Below are 16,233 nucleotides of genomic sequence, written 5' to 3' on the forward strand. Positions count from 1 at the left end.
TGTAAACATACCCTATACATTTCTGGAGATTGCAAATTACGTTCTAAATGTAAACGGAACCATTTTTAAAATATAGATAGAAAGATATCTGATCATAGAAAATGCATGAAGTGACCAACCCAATAGTGCCATGTAGTGTAAACCAGAGGTATTTAGTTGTTTTTAATACTGTGGTTATCAAGGCTTTATCTTGAGCTGATGAGTTTCTATTTTAGTACATCTCGTGTTTGCACATTTTCACTTGCTGCACGGTGCAACACTTTTCCCACACGTTTCCATTTGATGAAGCATTTGTTTCAGGGTTGCATTGATGCCTTGCTTTATTAACAATACATTAAATATAGACCGCTAAAGCAGCACTCAGTTGACCTCATTTTAAAGGGCATGCATTCTCCAAGAAAGTCCCACAGGGATCAGAAGCAGTGCTGCTGGTGAATAGTTGTTTATTCTACGCATGAGTTTATAGGTGCTTGCATATTCATAAACAGCCTTTGACAATGATGTTTCATTTCTAAAATAGCTAATAATGTGTCCTTGAAATTTTTAATTCTTCATGTTGAGTTTTGGAATTTAAACCACTTTTAAAGCACATCAGTGTCTGTGCATTAGGAAACAAAATACAGCATCAAACCATTTGTCAGCTTTCTTTAATAAAAAATAATTTTACAATAGTGCTGTATATGCACAGAGAGGATTTTAAATGCAAGTAAGGTGGCTAATAAAGCTAAAGTGAAAATGAAATGTCAAAATATGGGAGAATTTTTGTTCCACCTTCGTTTAGCATTACAAGTACACTGAAAAAATTCAATGCTATCTCACGACAATTTGTAACTGTTTTATTTAGTGGCTAATTTGTATGAATTAGTATGGTCTGATTCGTACAAATTAGTATGATTTGCTTAATGACGATTAGGTTTAAGGGTGGAGTTTGGTGCCATGCCTCCTTTTTAAATTGAACGTATTTGTCACTGTATTTTTTATGTATGGTGGTTTGCCATCTCCATGTTGGAGGAAAGTCTTTACCCTACGTGGAGGAGTTCAAGTATCTTTGGGTTTTGTTCACGAGTGAGGGAAAGATGGAACGAGAGATTGACAGGGGTATTGGTGCAGCGGCAGCAGTAATGTGGTTGATGTACTGGTCCGTTGTGGTAAAAAAGGAGCTGAGCCGAAAGGTAAAGCTCTCGATTTACCGATCAATCTATATTGTTACTCTCACTTATGGTCATGAGCTTTGGGTAATGATCGAAAGGACAAGATCTCGGATACAAGCGGCCGAAATTTGTTTCCTTCGCAGGGTGGCAGGGCAAACCCTTATAGATAGGGTGAGGAGCTCTGTCACCTGGAAAGAACTCAGTGTAGAGCCGCTGCTCCTCCACATCGAGAGTCACCACAACTCAGATAAGGTGACTCGGGCATCTGTTTCGGATGCCTCCTGGACGCCGACCTAGGAAGGTGTTCTAGGCATGTCTCACTGGGAGGAGACCTCAGGGAAGACCCAGGACACGTTGGAGGGACTATGTCACTCGGCTGGCCTGGCAACGCCTTGGGATCCCCCTGGAGGAGCTGGAGGAAGAGTCTGGGAAGAGGGAAGTCTGGAGATCTCTCCTAAGCCTGCTGTCCCTGCGACCCGGCCCCGGATAAGCAGACAAAAATGAGATGATGAGATTTGTCATTAAACTGACAAAACTTAAAATAGTTCAATTTCTTCCGGGTGAGATCAGGCTGAAATATTATGTTTGCGGTTTGTTCAAACTACTTATCTAAAATAAGCCTAAACAACACAATTAATGTTTTTTTTTCCAGACCACTTAACTGTTTTATGTTCAGTCCACTTAAATTTGTAAAAAACTAATAAGCTAACTTAATTCTTCCATCGTGTCTAAACAAAAATCTTTTGTGTGGAACCCAGCATATTTACAGTGTATTTATGTAAATATAAAAGAGCAGACTTACAGTAATCTGACCTGCACTTAATTGTAGCCTGTTATAAAAACATTAAGTGATAATGCAGTCTTTTATTTCATGTTTGTTTTAACTTTTTAATGTTTATCTGACAAACTAATAAAACCTATTCGTTTTCAGGATAGTGGCAAAGTATGGAGATTTAAAATACAAACAACCCAAGCTCATTCTGAAAACTTACCGCTATATACATTTATGGAGAGCACCAAATACGTTTCAGGAGGTACTTTTTCAGTTTTTGTTTTTGCAAATCCACCAGCGGCTGCTGTGTATGCTACTTGAAATCTCAAATTTCTCCCCCGAGTTCCATTCGTGCCTGCTGGTCTCACACAAATCCACCAGAGGCCGCTGTCGACTGACTGTTGACTGACTGAACGACTGACCCACCCTACTCCTTTCTTAAACCCAACCAATAGCGTTTTCAAAGCACCCACTGACCAGCCCACCCACTTCCTTAAACCCAACTGACAGCTTTTAAAAGCCATCCAATTTGTACCAAGTCAGATTTGACCACATTCTCACCCTGTTATTTACTTGTTTATTTTATTTTTTTTGGCTTTTGTTTTTGTCTTATCCACTTTCTGGAACCATTCTTGACTGGACTCGAACACTGCCACCGTGGTCAACTTCTCTCTGCGTCTCAAGTCTGCCAACAAACATAGAGAGCTACTGGACAAACTGGTAACCGCGGAGAAGCAATACACATGCGTTAAGCGGTCAGCTGGTAAGCAAGAAAAGGAACAGCGTCATACCACCCCATATTGTTCGTTTTAAAGACGAAATGCAGCCATACATACTTCTGGCTACAACGTCCATGGTTAATGCTGCTATTAGATCATAATTTAACATTGTAATTTCATAATTCAATGATTAATGATCAGATAAAATGAAATAAACATTACAACCTGCCATCAGCGGTGATGTGTTATTATATATGACTATGTCATAGAGCCTGACATAAATTAAAATATGGTTAGATAAATAAATATGGAGGAGTTCAAGTATCTTGGGGTTTGGTTCACGAGTGAGGGAAGAATGAATGGTGGAATTGACCGGCGGATTACAACCTGTTGTGTTATTATACATGACTCTGATTATACATGTAACTAACTGTACAAAAAAAAAAAAAAAACTACTAACACTTCCCTTCTTAGACTTTACAGACCTGAAACTTGCCTTTAGTACTTATTCATTGTTGCTCTTAGTTGTGTAAATTGCTTCCTTGTCCTCATTTGTAAGTCGCTTTGGATAAAAGCGTCTGCTAAATGACTAAATGTAAATGTAAATGTAAATGTAAATGACTATGTCATATAGTCTCTAACATAAATTTAAATATGGTTTCAATAACTAGATGCATTTAGATCTGTCCAGTTTCATCTCAAATGCATTCCAAACCACCTTCTGAAGTGATTTGAGCGATCTGATTTATATTTGTATGTTGCAAGAGGGCTTTTACATTTATCCTTTTCACAATCGGATTACGAAAAAAATATGCATGAAGTGACCAGGTGTAAACAGCCCTTTTAAAATAAATAAGTAGTCAAGCACCTTTAGAACAGCCAATGTCCACTGTGGCATATTTTTTCTGGTGTACTGTGGAAGGCTCTTGGTCAAATATATGTCATTTCTCATCACGGCTGACACAGAACAGGAACTCATCTAGTTCATTTACTGTCACTTCCTTTGAGGTGCTACCTTTTGTGGGAAAAAAAAGTGAAATATATGCTGGAATATGGTCCATCATTTTCAAAGATCTCTCCATTTTACACTCCAGTTCCTTCTGTAGAACTCATTAATATTGTAATAGGGTGGTGAGTTCAGTTAATACCCTAAACCGGCTCGTTAGAGTTACTTCATTATAATGATATGAATTTAAATTAATGATCTCAGCTCTGCATTATCTGTAAAGCTTGTCAGAAGTCTGTGTTCCAGATGAGCAGGATATCAGACAAAGTGTTAATCATTTGCAAAAGCTCATCACCGTGAAAACGAGGTGCTGCGAGTATGACGTTAGCTCCGCGTTGTGACAGATTTAAAACAAAACGTTGCTCATGTAATGCGAGACGCTTTCATTATTAATACTCTGTTCATTGTTTTTAATCTAACAGCAAACACGCGTGTAAATTTAATTAGAACAGAGCATCCTAGGAATTAATTATTGTGAGTATCAGTGTTTTTCTTTGTCGTGTCGTGAATGCACAGAGGGTGACTTTTCCTTACCGCAGGCATCCGGTGGTGACTTTGATGTCTAAATACTTCGACCCCTCCCCAGATGACACACATAAGGCAGGGGATGTGTTGTGATGAGTGTTGTGTTCTCTGGAGACGAGGAAATCCAGAAGAAACCCCTATTTCAACTCATCCTCAGGGATTGAGGGATGGTGGAGAAAACTGTCAACCAAAAGATAAATAAATATGCATATAAAACAAATGCAACATACAATATATACATAAAAATGCATATATTTTATACATTTGACAGACTAAAATGCACTGTACTAGCCAGACACCCAAAATATTGAAAAAATATTTGAAGGATTGCATACTGTAGATCAGGGGTCACCAATCTCGGTCCTGGAGGGCCGGTGTCCCTGCAGGGTTTAGCTCCAACTTGCCTCAACACACCTGCCTGGATGATTCAAGTATACCTAGTAAGACTTTGATTAGCTTGTTCAGGAGTGCTTGATTAGGGTTGGAGCTAAAATCTGCAGGACACCGGCCCTCCAGGAACAAGTCTGGTGACCACTGCTGTAGATGGTACATTACCCACACTCTAAAAAACATTATTTATTTAACCAAATGGTTGAGTTAAACATATTTAGTTACATTGTTGGGTTATTTGTAACCTTTATTAGGTTATTTAATAATAGCTCAACCAGTTAGGTTAAATATCTGGTGCTTTGTTGAGTTATTTTTAACCTTTATTTGGTTATTTATTTTATAACTCAACCAGTTGGGTTAAAATTTCGAATTTCAACAGTCAACAGATTTAACTGACACAGAACAGCTGTATTAATATGCGTACGTAATGTTGTTTTTGCGTTGTAAAGTTTATTTAGGCTAACGCAATAATATTGTTGTTATTTGTTTTTATCAAATTACCTCTCATGTCGTGTTTTTTTTTTATTTTTTTTATGCCATGTGATGGCTTACCATGTGTTTCTATACATTAAACACAACGTTCAACATTTCATCTTTGGAGTTTCTTTGGTAAAATACAGCACACAGAAAAGCCTATGAGTGTAACAAGGTTAAGGTACAAAAATGTTATATTTTAAATATCACATCAAATTTCTGTAGCTTGAACTTGCTCCATCCATTCGCTGTTCTACAAAGTTTCACTGGTGTTATTAGATGGTTAACAAACTGTGAACAACTGATCTGTAAAGTGTGAGTTAATATATTAGTTAAGTGTTAGTTATTAGCTTATGTGTGTTATTGGGACGTTATTCTAAAGTTGCAACTATTCCTCATTTAATAACAGTTAATAAATGAAGAATAATTGCAACTAGAATAACGTCCCAATACTTTATAAACTATTAACTGGTACTTAACAAGTCTTTAGTACTAACAGCTTGTTCACGATCAATTACTTATTTATTCGGTATAGCTATAAATCATTAAAATGCAATTAACAAGTCATTTATAACTTGTTAACTAACAGTCTGTAAATTATCTGTTGGCTATCTATAAGGCACAGTTATAAATAATTTAAAAACTATTAACTTTTATTTAACAAGTCATTTATAACCCATTAACTAACAGTTTATTAATGATCTATTAACTAGTTATAATGGATAGCTGTTCTAAAGTGTTACCACTTTCTCTACATTGTTTGGCAAGTACTTTTACCTGAGCATGATTTTTCTCTACTCTTTCCACCACTTTAACACTTGACATTAACACTATCAACAACTTTTATTTCTGTTCTCACAAATTATGGCTAGAAAAACATTATTGATAATAATTGCATGGCTCTTTGGAATACATTACATTTACATTTATTCATTTAGTTGAAGCTTTTATCCAAAGTGACTTACAAATGAGGGACTAAACAAGTGACTCAGCATAAGTAGCATATGATCAAAAAAGTTCTAGCAATACAAAGTTTCAGCCATTGTTAGCTTAAATAGAGCAGTTTTTTTGGATGCAGCTAAGTGCTCATGAAAGACAGGTATCTCTTGGAAATTGTTAAGAGGGCATGTGCAGTGAATGAGACAGAGTGATTCTGTGCTTTTCTGAGATGACACTACAAGGCAAAGCTCATTTACTGACTGCAATATTTTGAAGGGGATGTAGACTTGAAAGAGCTTGTGGCGATTCTGTTTCTAAAAATGCAACTGGTAGCCAGTGTAGAAAGGAAAAAAGAAATGTGACCTGTCTTAGGTTCATGAACGACCATGTTGCAGCATGTTGAATCTTTTGTAGAGGTCTGACTGTACTTGATGAAAACAGCATATACTCCAGCATAGAAATTACAGAAATTGTGCAGCCTCTACCATTACGAAGGGCCTGATCTTTCTTATCTCAGTGAATGATCATTCTGTCTTTGTATTGTGATCTTGGAGGTCAGATGACCATTACAGATTACTTCAAGTTGCTGGAGTAGTAGCTGATGATCCAATCTGAATTTATGTTGAACTGCCTGACTGACAGAGAAAAAAAAAGCTCTGTCTTTGCCAAGTTGAGCAGCAGATGATTATCTTTCATCCATGCTGAGATGTCCTGCAGGCAGCAGTCTGAGATCTGTGCTGCTACAACTGGATCATTCTGATAATATGAGAAATAAAGCACTGTGTCATCAGCATAACAATAACAAGAGAAACCTTGTTTCTGAATGATGTCCCAGTGATGTGGTGTAAACGAAGAACACTTGTGGACCAAGAACTGAACCCTGGGGAACTCTCGTAGTTAGCTGACGAGCAATTTTGTTCTCATGTTCTTGCTCCAGGTGACAAGAAAATAAAAAAAACAGGCAAAAGTTTAAATAAAAAGTTAAGAACAATCGTTAAATATAAATTACAAATTTTGGGGAAACACAGTGGTAATGGGAATAGTAAGGGCATGTAATATTCTTAATTTTTTTTTTTTTTTAAATATGTGGACTTTCACCTAGCATGCTCGATACTAAAGTTTGGTTTTGCTAATGAGGCAACTTTTAGGTAAGGACTCTGATAACAATTACCCACCTAGGCTTATTCTGAAAACGTACCCCTATATACATTTCTGGAGAGCGCCAAATATGCCACAAAGTTTTTTTTGCAGTTTTTGTTTTCCTAAATCCACCAGAAGCTGCTGTTTTTGCTTTTTGAAATACTAAATTTCTCTACAGAGTGCCATTCGGGCATGCTCTTCTTGGGTAAATCCACAAGAGGTCGCTGTGACTGACTGACTGAATAACGGACTGACCAATCGACAGACCCACCCTCCTCCTTCCCTAAACCCAAAAATAGTGTTTTCAGAAACACAGATTGACCCGCCCACCCTAAACCCAACCGACAGTTTTAAAAAGCAATCCAGAAAAAAAAGCCCTCACCTGATTTTTACGTTTTCAGATTTTACCATATTCTCATCCTGTTATTTACTTCTCATCCTGTTATTTCTGTTTTTGTGTTACCCACTTTCTGGAACCATTCTTCACCAGACTCAAACCCTGTCATCGTGGTCAACTCCTCTCTGCATCTCAAGTACGCCTACGTACATGGTGAGCTACTGGACAACCTAGTAACAGCAGAAAAGCCGTACATATGGAGGTAAAGAAGAAATTTTTAAGATGAAATGCAGCCATATGTATTTCAGGCTATAAATGTTGCGATTTCCAGAAATGTATATAGGGCTACGTTTTCAGAATTAAAGAACACAATTTGTGAATCACATCCCACCATACTGTTATGATTACCAACAATCTAGCTCATGTAGAATGAGCTAGATTGAACCCCCTGTCATTTACCTGAACTACACATCTACCAATGAACTGAATTATATATCCCATCAAGCACTTCACTCACAAAACAGTCCCAGATTAACTCTTAAAGTTGCACTCAAGCCGAAACTGTTCAGAACTAATATAGACTATGTACACACCTCACACACACATCTTTGCTGAGACTTATTTCCCTGTAGTGAGCTTTACAAAGTATATTTCTGGATTGTCTAGCTGTGTTTGTAGTCCTGGTTTGTTGTACTGTTAATGTTTGTTTGCTGCCTACCTTGAACTTTTGCCTGTCTCACTGATAATGCTTTAGGCCAGGAGGGCCGGTGTCGTGCAAAGTTTATTTCCAACCCCAATTAGACATACTTGGGCTAGCCTATCAAGCTCTAACCAGGCTTTCTAGAAACATAATTGCAAGTGTGTTGAGGCAACTTGGAGCTGAAATCTTTAGGACACTAGCCCTACAGGACCAACTTTAGGCACCCCTGCTTTAGACCAATGGTCTCAAACTCAATTCCTGAAGGGCCACAGCTCTTCACAGTTTAGCTCTAACCACCTCCTACTCACACCTTCTTAATCTTCTCTAGTAGAATTAAACACCTTGATTAGTTGGATTAGCTGTGTTTGATTAGGGTTGGAGCAAAACTGTGCAGAGCTGTGGCTCCCTATGGATCGAGTTTGAGACCTATGCGTTTAGACTATCTACATGCTACCATCTGTCCCTGATTGAACCTTGCTTTTATGACCATTCACAAAATAAAGCTGCAATTTGGATCCAATCCTTGTTGTTACTACACTCATTACAAAAACTGGCTTGTGAGTTGATATATATACCCTACCACACTTAGATTGGCTGAGGTAAATTGTCAACCCTTCATGTATGGAGTTTTAAATGATGTAAAATTGCTTGATAGCTCACCTGGTACAGCAAGAAACTGTGATCTTTGAAGCACTCAGGTTTCTATCCCATTAAATCTTACAATCAAAGAAATCAAAGACTTATAGAAGCAACCTAAAATAACATGCTTGCTTCAGAAAGTACCAGGCTTAGGGTTGGTTTTATGGTTTTCTGCCTATAAGTGTCACATAAACACATTGGACCTCAGACACCTGAAATTGTATGGCTATTTAAGAAGAAAAATGTTTTCCCAGGGGAAATGCACTGCCAAGGTCATAAGTGCAATTCTGTGAGATGAAAAAATGGGGGTCATCGTGTGTATGAACCCAAAGATGGCTTGTGGGCAATATGGTTTTTATCCATTATAGGACATGGATAAGACATAACAAGCAGTATACATTGAAAATATTTGTGTTTTGCTAGTTGAAATTCAACAAGTTTAGCATACATTACTTTCATGCACCCACATCACACATTTTATTTTTCCATTTAGGACAATTGGTTCAGAGCCTTACTTCAACTATGCAATACAGTCAAAAGGGGTTATTAAAATTCATTAGGTTAAGATGCCCTATAATGAAAACCGGGGTATACCAAGGCATAGTAGAATAATAAGAGATCAGTGCATAGAAATGGACATACTGTGAGCCTCAGACATAATTGTTTACTCGTTAACATTTAAATTAAATGAGTATAAAACCTGGTAGACAATGGGGCAATCAGAGGACAAAACAAACTGTGACAAGAATCATGGGCCATGCCCTCATCATTTGCATGTATGCCTACTTTAGGTCTTTCATCCGGACCTGACGTCATCAAGAGCACACAGACTCCTATGTAACGTTGAGGTCATTATGCACACTTCAGGCTGTGTTTGATAATCAACAACTCTTTTCTAGAGAGAAAACCATGATAGTTTCCCTCCATTAGCTATGTTAAGGCTTATATTTACCTTACTAAGTATGTGGAAGTTTTATTTAAAAAACTCTGATTGTTTACTGTGCTATACTGTGCTTTACTGGGCAACAACTGCATGAGACTAGTTCAAACTAGGCCTCAGGATGCAAAATACAGTATTTACAGCTTATACATTTATTCATCTAAACTCTGAAGAGGCATAAGGTATGTTTTATTGTATCTTCTGTTAATTTATTGTGTTTATTGTGAAATTTGATGTCTATGTTTCAACAAACATGTGTAGACTGATGACTCAGCTCAACTGTCATCTGTTCATGCAGATGATGTTAATTCTTGGCTGTGTTTTCTTTGACAATATGGCCTAAAAATACAAGGTGATACATCTTTATCGGTCTTTTGTGAAGTTTAATTAGAATTTAACCTTCACATCTTGTGAGCAAAATAGGTTAACGTTACTCTGATTGGGTTTATATTTTTCCGTATTCAGCGTACATAATGTAGTATGTTTATGTAAGAGAGAACTGCACATCAGAGCAGAGCTCATTAATATTTACGCCACGAACCATATATGGTCAATTATGTACCTTATGATTCTAGGGGTATTTTTTTTATAGTAATAAAGGAGTTTAGATATCAGAGAACAATTGACCTTATTAAACTAATGCAGCTTTATTCACCATACTTTGAAAGTGTTGAGACATGGTCAAGATGCAATATACAATTTAAATGTACATAAATGTTGCCACAGATTCTTAAAATATCTGCAGCACATATAAAGCACACTGATGAAGACACCACGAGACACTCTATTTGATAATACTGACAGATTGATAACAAAAAAACCTGCGCTGGGTAAAACGTGCTCATTCTCGGTGACATTATCTTTCTCACTATGTCTAGATGATCAGCTAATTGCTATTTAGTCACCTAATTAGGTTCCTCATCAATCAAATTTCACACTTATTACTTACAGTTGGTCTGCAGCTCCACTGAAGATATTGGGGCTTTGAAAATTTCACTCCTTTTATACCTCAACGATAAACATAATCTCAGCTGAATAATTAACCTTTTTATCTACAATAATCCGAGCTGATTTACACCAACAAAGACATACGAATTAAACAAAGGATTCAACAAGTAACGGCTGATTAAAAGAGCTGACGAAATACTGAAAAATAAAGAAAGGCTTTTTAGGTTGTGAGTTATTAGAAAGCTTTACAGAAGCCAATATTAGACTTGATTTACAGATATTATATTTCGCCGTTCACATTTATGAATCCTTAAAGACAATGATGGTTCGAAAGGGGTCAAGAGGTCAAACAAGGGACATACAAACAACTATGACAACACATAAAAAGTTCTAGGTAACAACAATTAGTTAAATTATTGCTTCACATTTTTGGAGAGAGCAATTTTGTTTATTAAGAAGTTTATAAGCTATTTTGTCTTGTGTAAACAATTGCTATGTGACAAAAGTAGCATGTCCTTTTATTCTGCAAGAGTAGTGTAAATTTATTGTCAGACTGTAACTTAAGATGTTTTAAAATAAAGTCAATTATATCCTAATTTAAAGTAAATAAAGTATTCTAATTAGCTTAACTGTAATTTGATTACCACACATTAATATTAATGTAATATGCCTGATAGTTAGATGTGGAGCTAACAATTCCACAGTAGGAATACACACAGGTTCGAAGACTCTTTCTCGCCACATACAGTGCAGTTCGACCAGTTATACATCCGTGCTAAAATATTAACGTAAATGTCATCATAGCTTGTGTATAATAGACCCAGCTCCCAACCCAACTTTGAGAATAGATTAAAGATGATTTTTTTTTATCACCGGATAAGAGTCTTACGTTAACGTCGATAACGGCCTACCACTTGTTATTTTATGTTTTTTTTCCTGGGTTGCCAGAAAAAAAAAAAAAACGTAAAATAAAGGCTGTAAAAATGACAAAAATTTCCTATAAAATAATGGACATAAAAGTGAAGAAAATTTGCTGTTAAATAATGGGCATTAAATGAAAGAATATAACTTGTAAATAATGACCAATAAATAGCAGAAATTTCCAGTAAAATAACAGCTGTTAAATTACATAAATGTGCTATAGAATAACTAATGTTAAATTACAGAAAATGACTGTAAAATAGCGACCGTTAAATTACAGAACTTACAGTAAAATAACAGCCATTAAATTACAGAAATTTACAGTAAAATAACTAATGTGAAATTACAAAAATTTACAGTAAAATAACGAACGTTAAATTAAAGAAAATGACTGTAAAATATTGGCCATTAAATTACAGAAATTTAATGTAAAATAATGACTGTTAAATTACAGAAATTTACAGTAAAATAACAGCCATTAAATTACAAAAAATTACAATGAAATAGCTAACGTTAAGTTAAAGAAAATTACTGTAAAATAACAGCCGTTAAATTACAAAAATTGACAGTAAAATAACAGCCATTAAATTACAGAAATTTCCAGTAAAATAACAGCCATTAAATTACAAAAAAATTACAGTAAAATAGCTAACGTTAAGTTAAGGAAAATTACTGTAAAATAACGACCGTTAAATTACAAAAATTGACAGTAAAATAACAGCCATTAAATTACAAAAATTTACAGTAAAATAACAAACGGTAATATTAAGAAAATGACTGTAAAATAACAACCGTTAAATTACAAACATTTACTGTAAAATAACAGCTGTTAAATTACAGAAAGTTACAGTAAAATAACTATCCTTAAATTACATAAGTTTATAGTAAAATAACGGCCATTAAATTACAGAAGTTTACAGTAAAATAACGGATGTTAAATTATAGATTTCTTTTATTTATTTTAATTTCCGGTAAATTTCTGTCATTTAACGTCCGTTATTTTATGGTAAACTTCTGTAATTTAACGTCCGTTATTTTATTGCAAATTTCTGTCATTTAACATCCGTTATTTTATGGTAAACTCTTGTAATTTAATGTCCGTTATTTTATGGTAAATTTCTGTCAATTAAAGTCTGTTATTTTATGGTAAATTTCTGTCATTTAACGTCTGTTATTTTATGGTAAATTTCTGTCATTTAAAGGCCGATAAATTGTTTCAAAGCCTCCGCTTTCAAACAAACAAACAAACAAATAAACAAAAAACATTGTGTTCATGTTTTACCACCAATAGGTTGCTAATATTATTAATCAGAAACACATTTTTGACAGAAAACAGATAATTTTTTTTTTCCAAGCAGTAGATTTTCAAGATTTGTCCCAATAAGACTCAGAATGCTTAAAACAAGAGTCATTTTGCACACAGGAAGACCAAGAAGACCCGTAAGTCATTTTAGAAATGCACTAGGGCTGTCCTTGCTGCAATACACCAAGTTGTTTGACAAGGAAGAAGAGTCTTTTATTGACAGGAAAAAGAGTATTTTTTCATTAGTTATAAAAAAAAAAAAAAAAAAAAAAAACTCTCCTAATGGGGTGTTTTGGAAGTCTCACAATTCAAGTTCACTGATTTACATTTGTAACCTCCTCTTTAAAGCACACCCAGCTGTGCTCCTAAACAACCCTCGTGACTAGGATTGGTTTCTTCCTCTGTATCCCATGTGTGACAACTCTCTGTCCTGTGTGATTGGTTGGCATCCTTCTCACTGCTAGATGAGCGAATAAATCTGCTTCCGCCACCCTCCTTTATGGAGATGGAATGTCCTTGGTTGGAGTTTGCGGCCCACCTTTTATCTTTTACACAGGGTTATTTGTTAAAAGACTATGCCCTCTCCTTGCTTCCATCTCTCTGGATGTCTTACAAGACCAGCGGCAGGTTTTCTATTAGACACAGCATGAATTATGAAACGCAGGCAGTCAGGAGGTGATAGGTGGTAAGTTATAATGCATGTACAGCACTGGTGGGGTCGCTGTTTTGTTACGTCAAATGTGGTTGAAGGAAACCCCAGAACATTTACAGGGGAAAAAGCACATGAAATTAGAACATCAGATTATACAAACCATGACCTTCATTTTACAGAAAATATAATTACTTCTACGCCTTCTCTCCGGTTAATTGATAATAACTTAATATGAATTTTCTGTTGCTGTGATATGAAAGTGTTAAAATTAGAGTCAGAATATACCCTGAAAAACTTTTTTTCTGAAATTTGAGGAATACATTTTTAGAAATAAAGGCTACAAAATGGGTTTTGATGGGGTTGCCATGGATTTAGAGGTTCTTCATCAAACCATCAATGCTAATAAGGAACCTATTTTTTTAAAAGTAAACTTACACCCGTAAGCCACCTCTGATACTGAATGATCAACTAGAAGTGAAGTTATTATTTGTGGTTCCTAAAACTTAGATAGGTGACAAGACTTTTGTCAGGTAGTCAGTGGCGTAGCGCAAAATGAGGAGGCCCCCCTGCAGGGATCACTGACGGGGCCCCCTGATTATGAGGGGTGGGGGGGGGGGGTGGTTGGATGGGGGTGGTTGGGTGCAACGCGGGGAAGCGATCACAAATTGAGGAGCGGGGTGGAGCGACAACGCGGGGAAGCCTTCACAAACTGAGGAGCGATCACAAACTAAGGAGCGGGAAAGGGGGGCGGGGTGAAGCGACTATGCCGGGAAGCCTTCACAAACTAAGGAGCGATCACAAACCGAAAGCGACGAGAGCGTCAAAGCAGCAGAAGTCATTCATTTTCTCTGAAAACCGGTGGCGAGAAAAAGCGCGGCGCGTCTTCTCCGGTGTGGCTGTTGAGGAGAGTTGAAATCAAGTTAACTGAAGTTGAAGTAGTCCACCGCTTGAGAGGTGTTCAGAGAACACAGACCTGTGAACTCTGGTTCCGACCACAGTTGTTTCCAAGAGTTTGATTATTGCGGTTGCCGGATTTTCAATTATTGAAAACCAATTCAATTATTGAAAAACCCCCTAATCACATGGGGCCCCCCCGCGGTGCGTGCCCTGCGGGCCCGTCCGCTACGCCACTGCAGGTAGTCTATAGATGGTTTTCGAGAGACTGAAATAAAATAAACTACTTTAATATTATTGATAAGGGTTTACATATTCTAAAAATGCTGAGCTGTTTCAAATTAAATTAAAATAAAGAGCATGTCGTGGCCTAATGGTAGGAAGGACAGAACAAAGGAGGGGTGGACCGAACTAATAAAGGAAAGAAAGACCAAACGAAAGAACGAAAGAATCAAGTAAGAATTGAACAAATGAAGGAAGGAACTAACGAATTAATGAATAAACAAAGGGTCAAATGAAGGAAGGAATAAAAGAATGAATGTGAGGAGGAACGAAGGAAGGAACAAATGAATGAAGAAACAAACAAATGAATGAATGAAGAAAGGACTAACTAAACAAACAATGGAAGGAAGGAATGAACGAACGAACATAGGAAGATCACTAAATGCACTACAGAATGTTACGTTTACACACACCTACACAAACTGCATGTAAACGCATAACCTTTTTACAGAGTAATTTTCCCTACTTACTAATCTTGAGTATTTTTAAAATGGCTACTTTTTACTCATATTTTGAGTATTATTTACAACAGATACTTTTACTCTACTTGCACTACGTTTTTAGGCAAGTAATGGTACTTTTACTTAGGTATAATTTTGCAGTACTCATTCCACCACTGGTGTTTAAATTTACTCATGTTTTACTCAGATCTGGGTTTCAAAAATAGCATTTTATTGCTATTGAGAAATGTTTCAGTCTTTGCTTTTCAATAGCCCCTTTCACACAGTGATACCGGTAAATATCTGGAAAATTTCTGGAACAACTTTACCGGTAAATTAAAAAAAACGCTGTTCACACAGGCGAGGACGTTACAGATTTTTCCAGAAAAGATCGTTCACACATCCATTCCAAAATACCAGTAAATTCTGACATCATTCACCACAAATGAGCTTTAAACGGCTGCGCTTGTATTTGTAAACATTTGACTACATTACAAACTCTGTGGATGATCAGTATTGTGAACAACTTCGATGAAAACATATGGAGGATCACTTTCGCATGTCGAGATGTTCATAATATGTGTGTGCTGGCGTTCACGGCTGTTTCACAGGCAAACGCAAAGCTTGAAGGTAAACAAACAGCGGCAATGTTACAATTTCTCTTTCCGGAAAATAGCCAGAACGAATTTACCGGTATTTTCAAAAAGGACCTGTTCACACATACAACCTTTCTGGAAAATTGCCGGTATTTTTCCGGAAAGGTCTGTATGTGTGAAAGGGGCTAGTGACTGCGTGCAAATTAACTGGCATATCTTGATTTTCATCCTTTTATTAGTGATTATAGATGATGTATTTTGATGCGTTTTTACAAAACAGTTTTATTAAGCTTTTATACTCATTAAAATAATAAGTGTGATCACCTAACATAGAATGATTTTTTCCCTTTTTATAAAGTTTTATTTATTATTTTTCACTATAATAATTTGGGTGTACTACATTTTGGACCATTATCTTAATTTATATTGTTAGATTAGGTCCAGATTTGGTTTTGGTATTGACTA

The 16,233-nt window shown here is 36.3% G+C and overlaps 1 long non-coding RNA gene across 2 annotated transcripts in view; it reads right to left on the reverse strand.

Moving 5' to 3' along the window:
• Nucleotides 1-324: 324 nt before the first annotated feature.
• The window catches only part of LOC141385789 (uncharacterized), a 289,458-nt gene continuing 273,549 nt past the window's right edge, over nt 325-16,233 (reverse strand). Inside the window, exons 3-4 of one of the 2 annotated variants that reach the window (XR_015491091.1) lie at nt 3,265-4,353; nt 325-3,052 (exon numbers count right to left, since the gene is read on the reverse strand). This is a non-coding gene — a long non-coding RNA (uncharacterized LOC141385789). Of the gene's footprint in view, nt 3,053-3,264; nt 4,354-5,780; nt 6,733-16,233 lie in introns of those variants that run through there. The other variant, XR_015491095.1, reaches the window with a different exon arrangement.

Source organism: Danio rerio, chromosome 5, assembly GCF_052040795.2.
Source record: "Danio rerio strain M-AB ecotype USA chromosome 5, GRCz13ab, whole genome shotgun sequence".
In the NCBI taxonomy this organism is placed as follows: domain Eukaryota; kingdom Metazoa; phylum Chordata; class Actinopteri; order Cypriniformes; family Danionidae; genus Danio; species Danio rerio.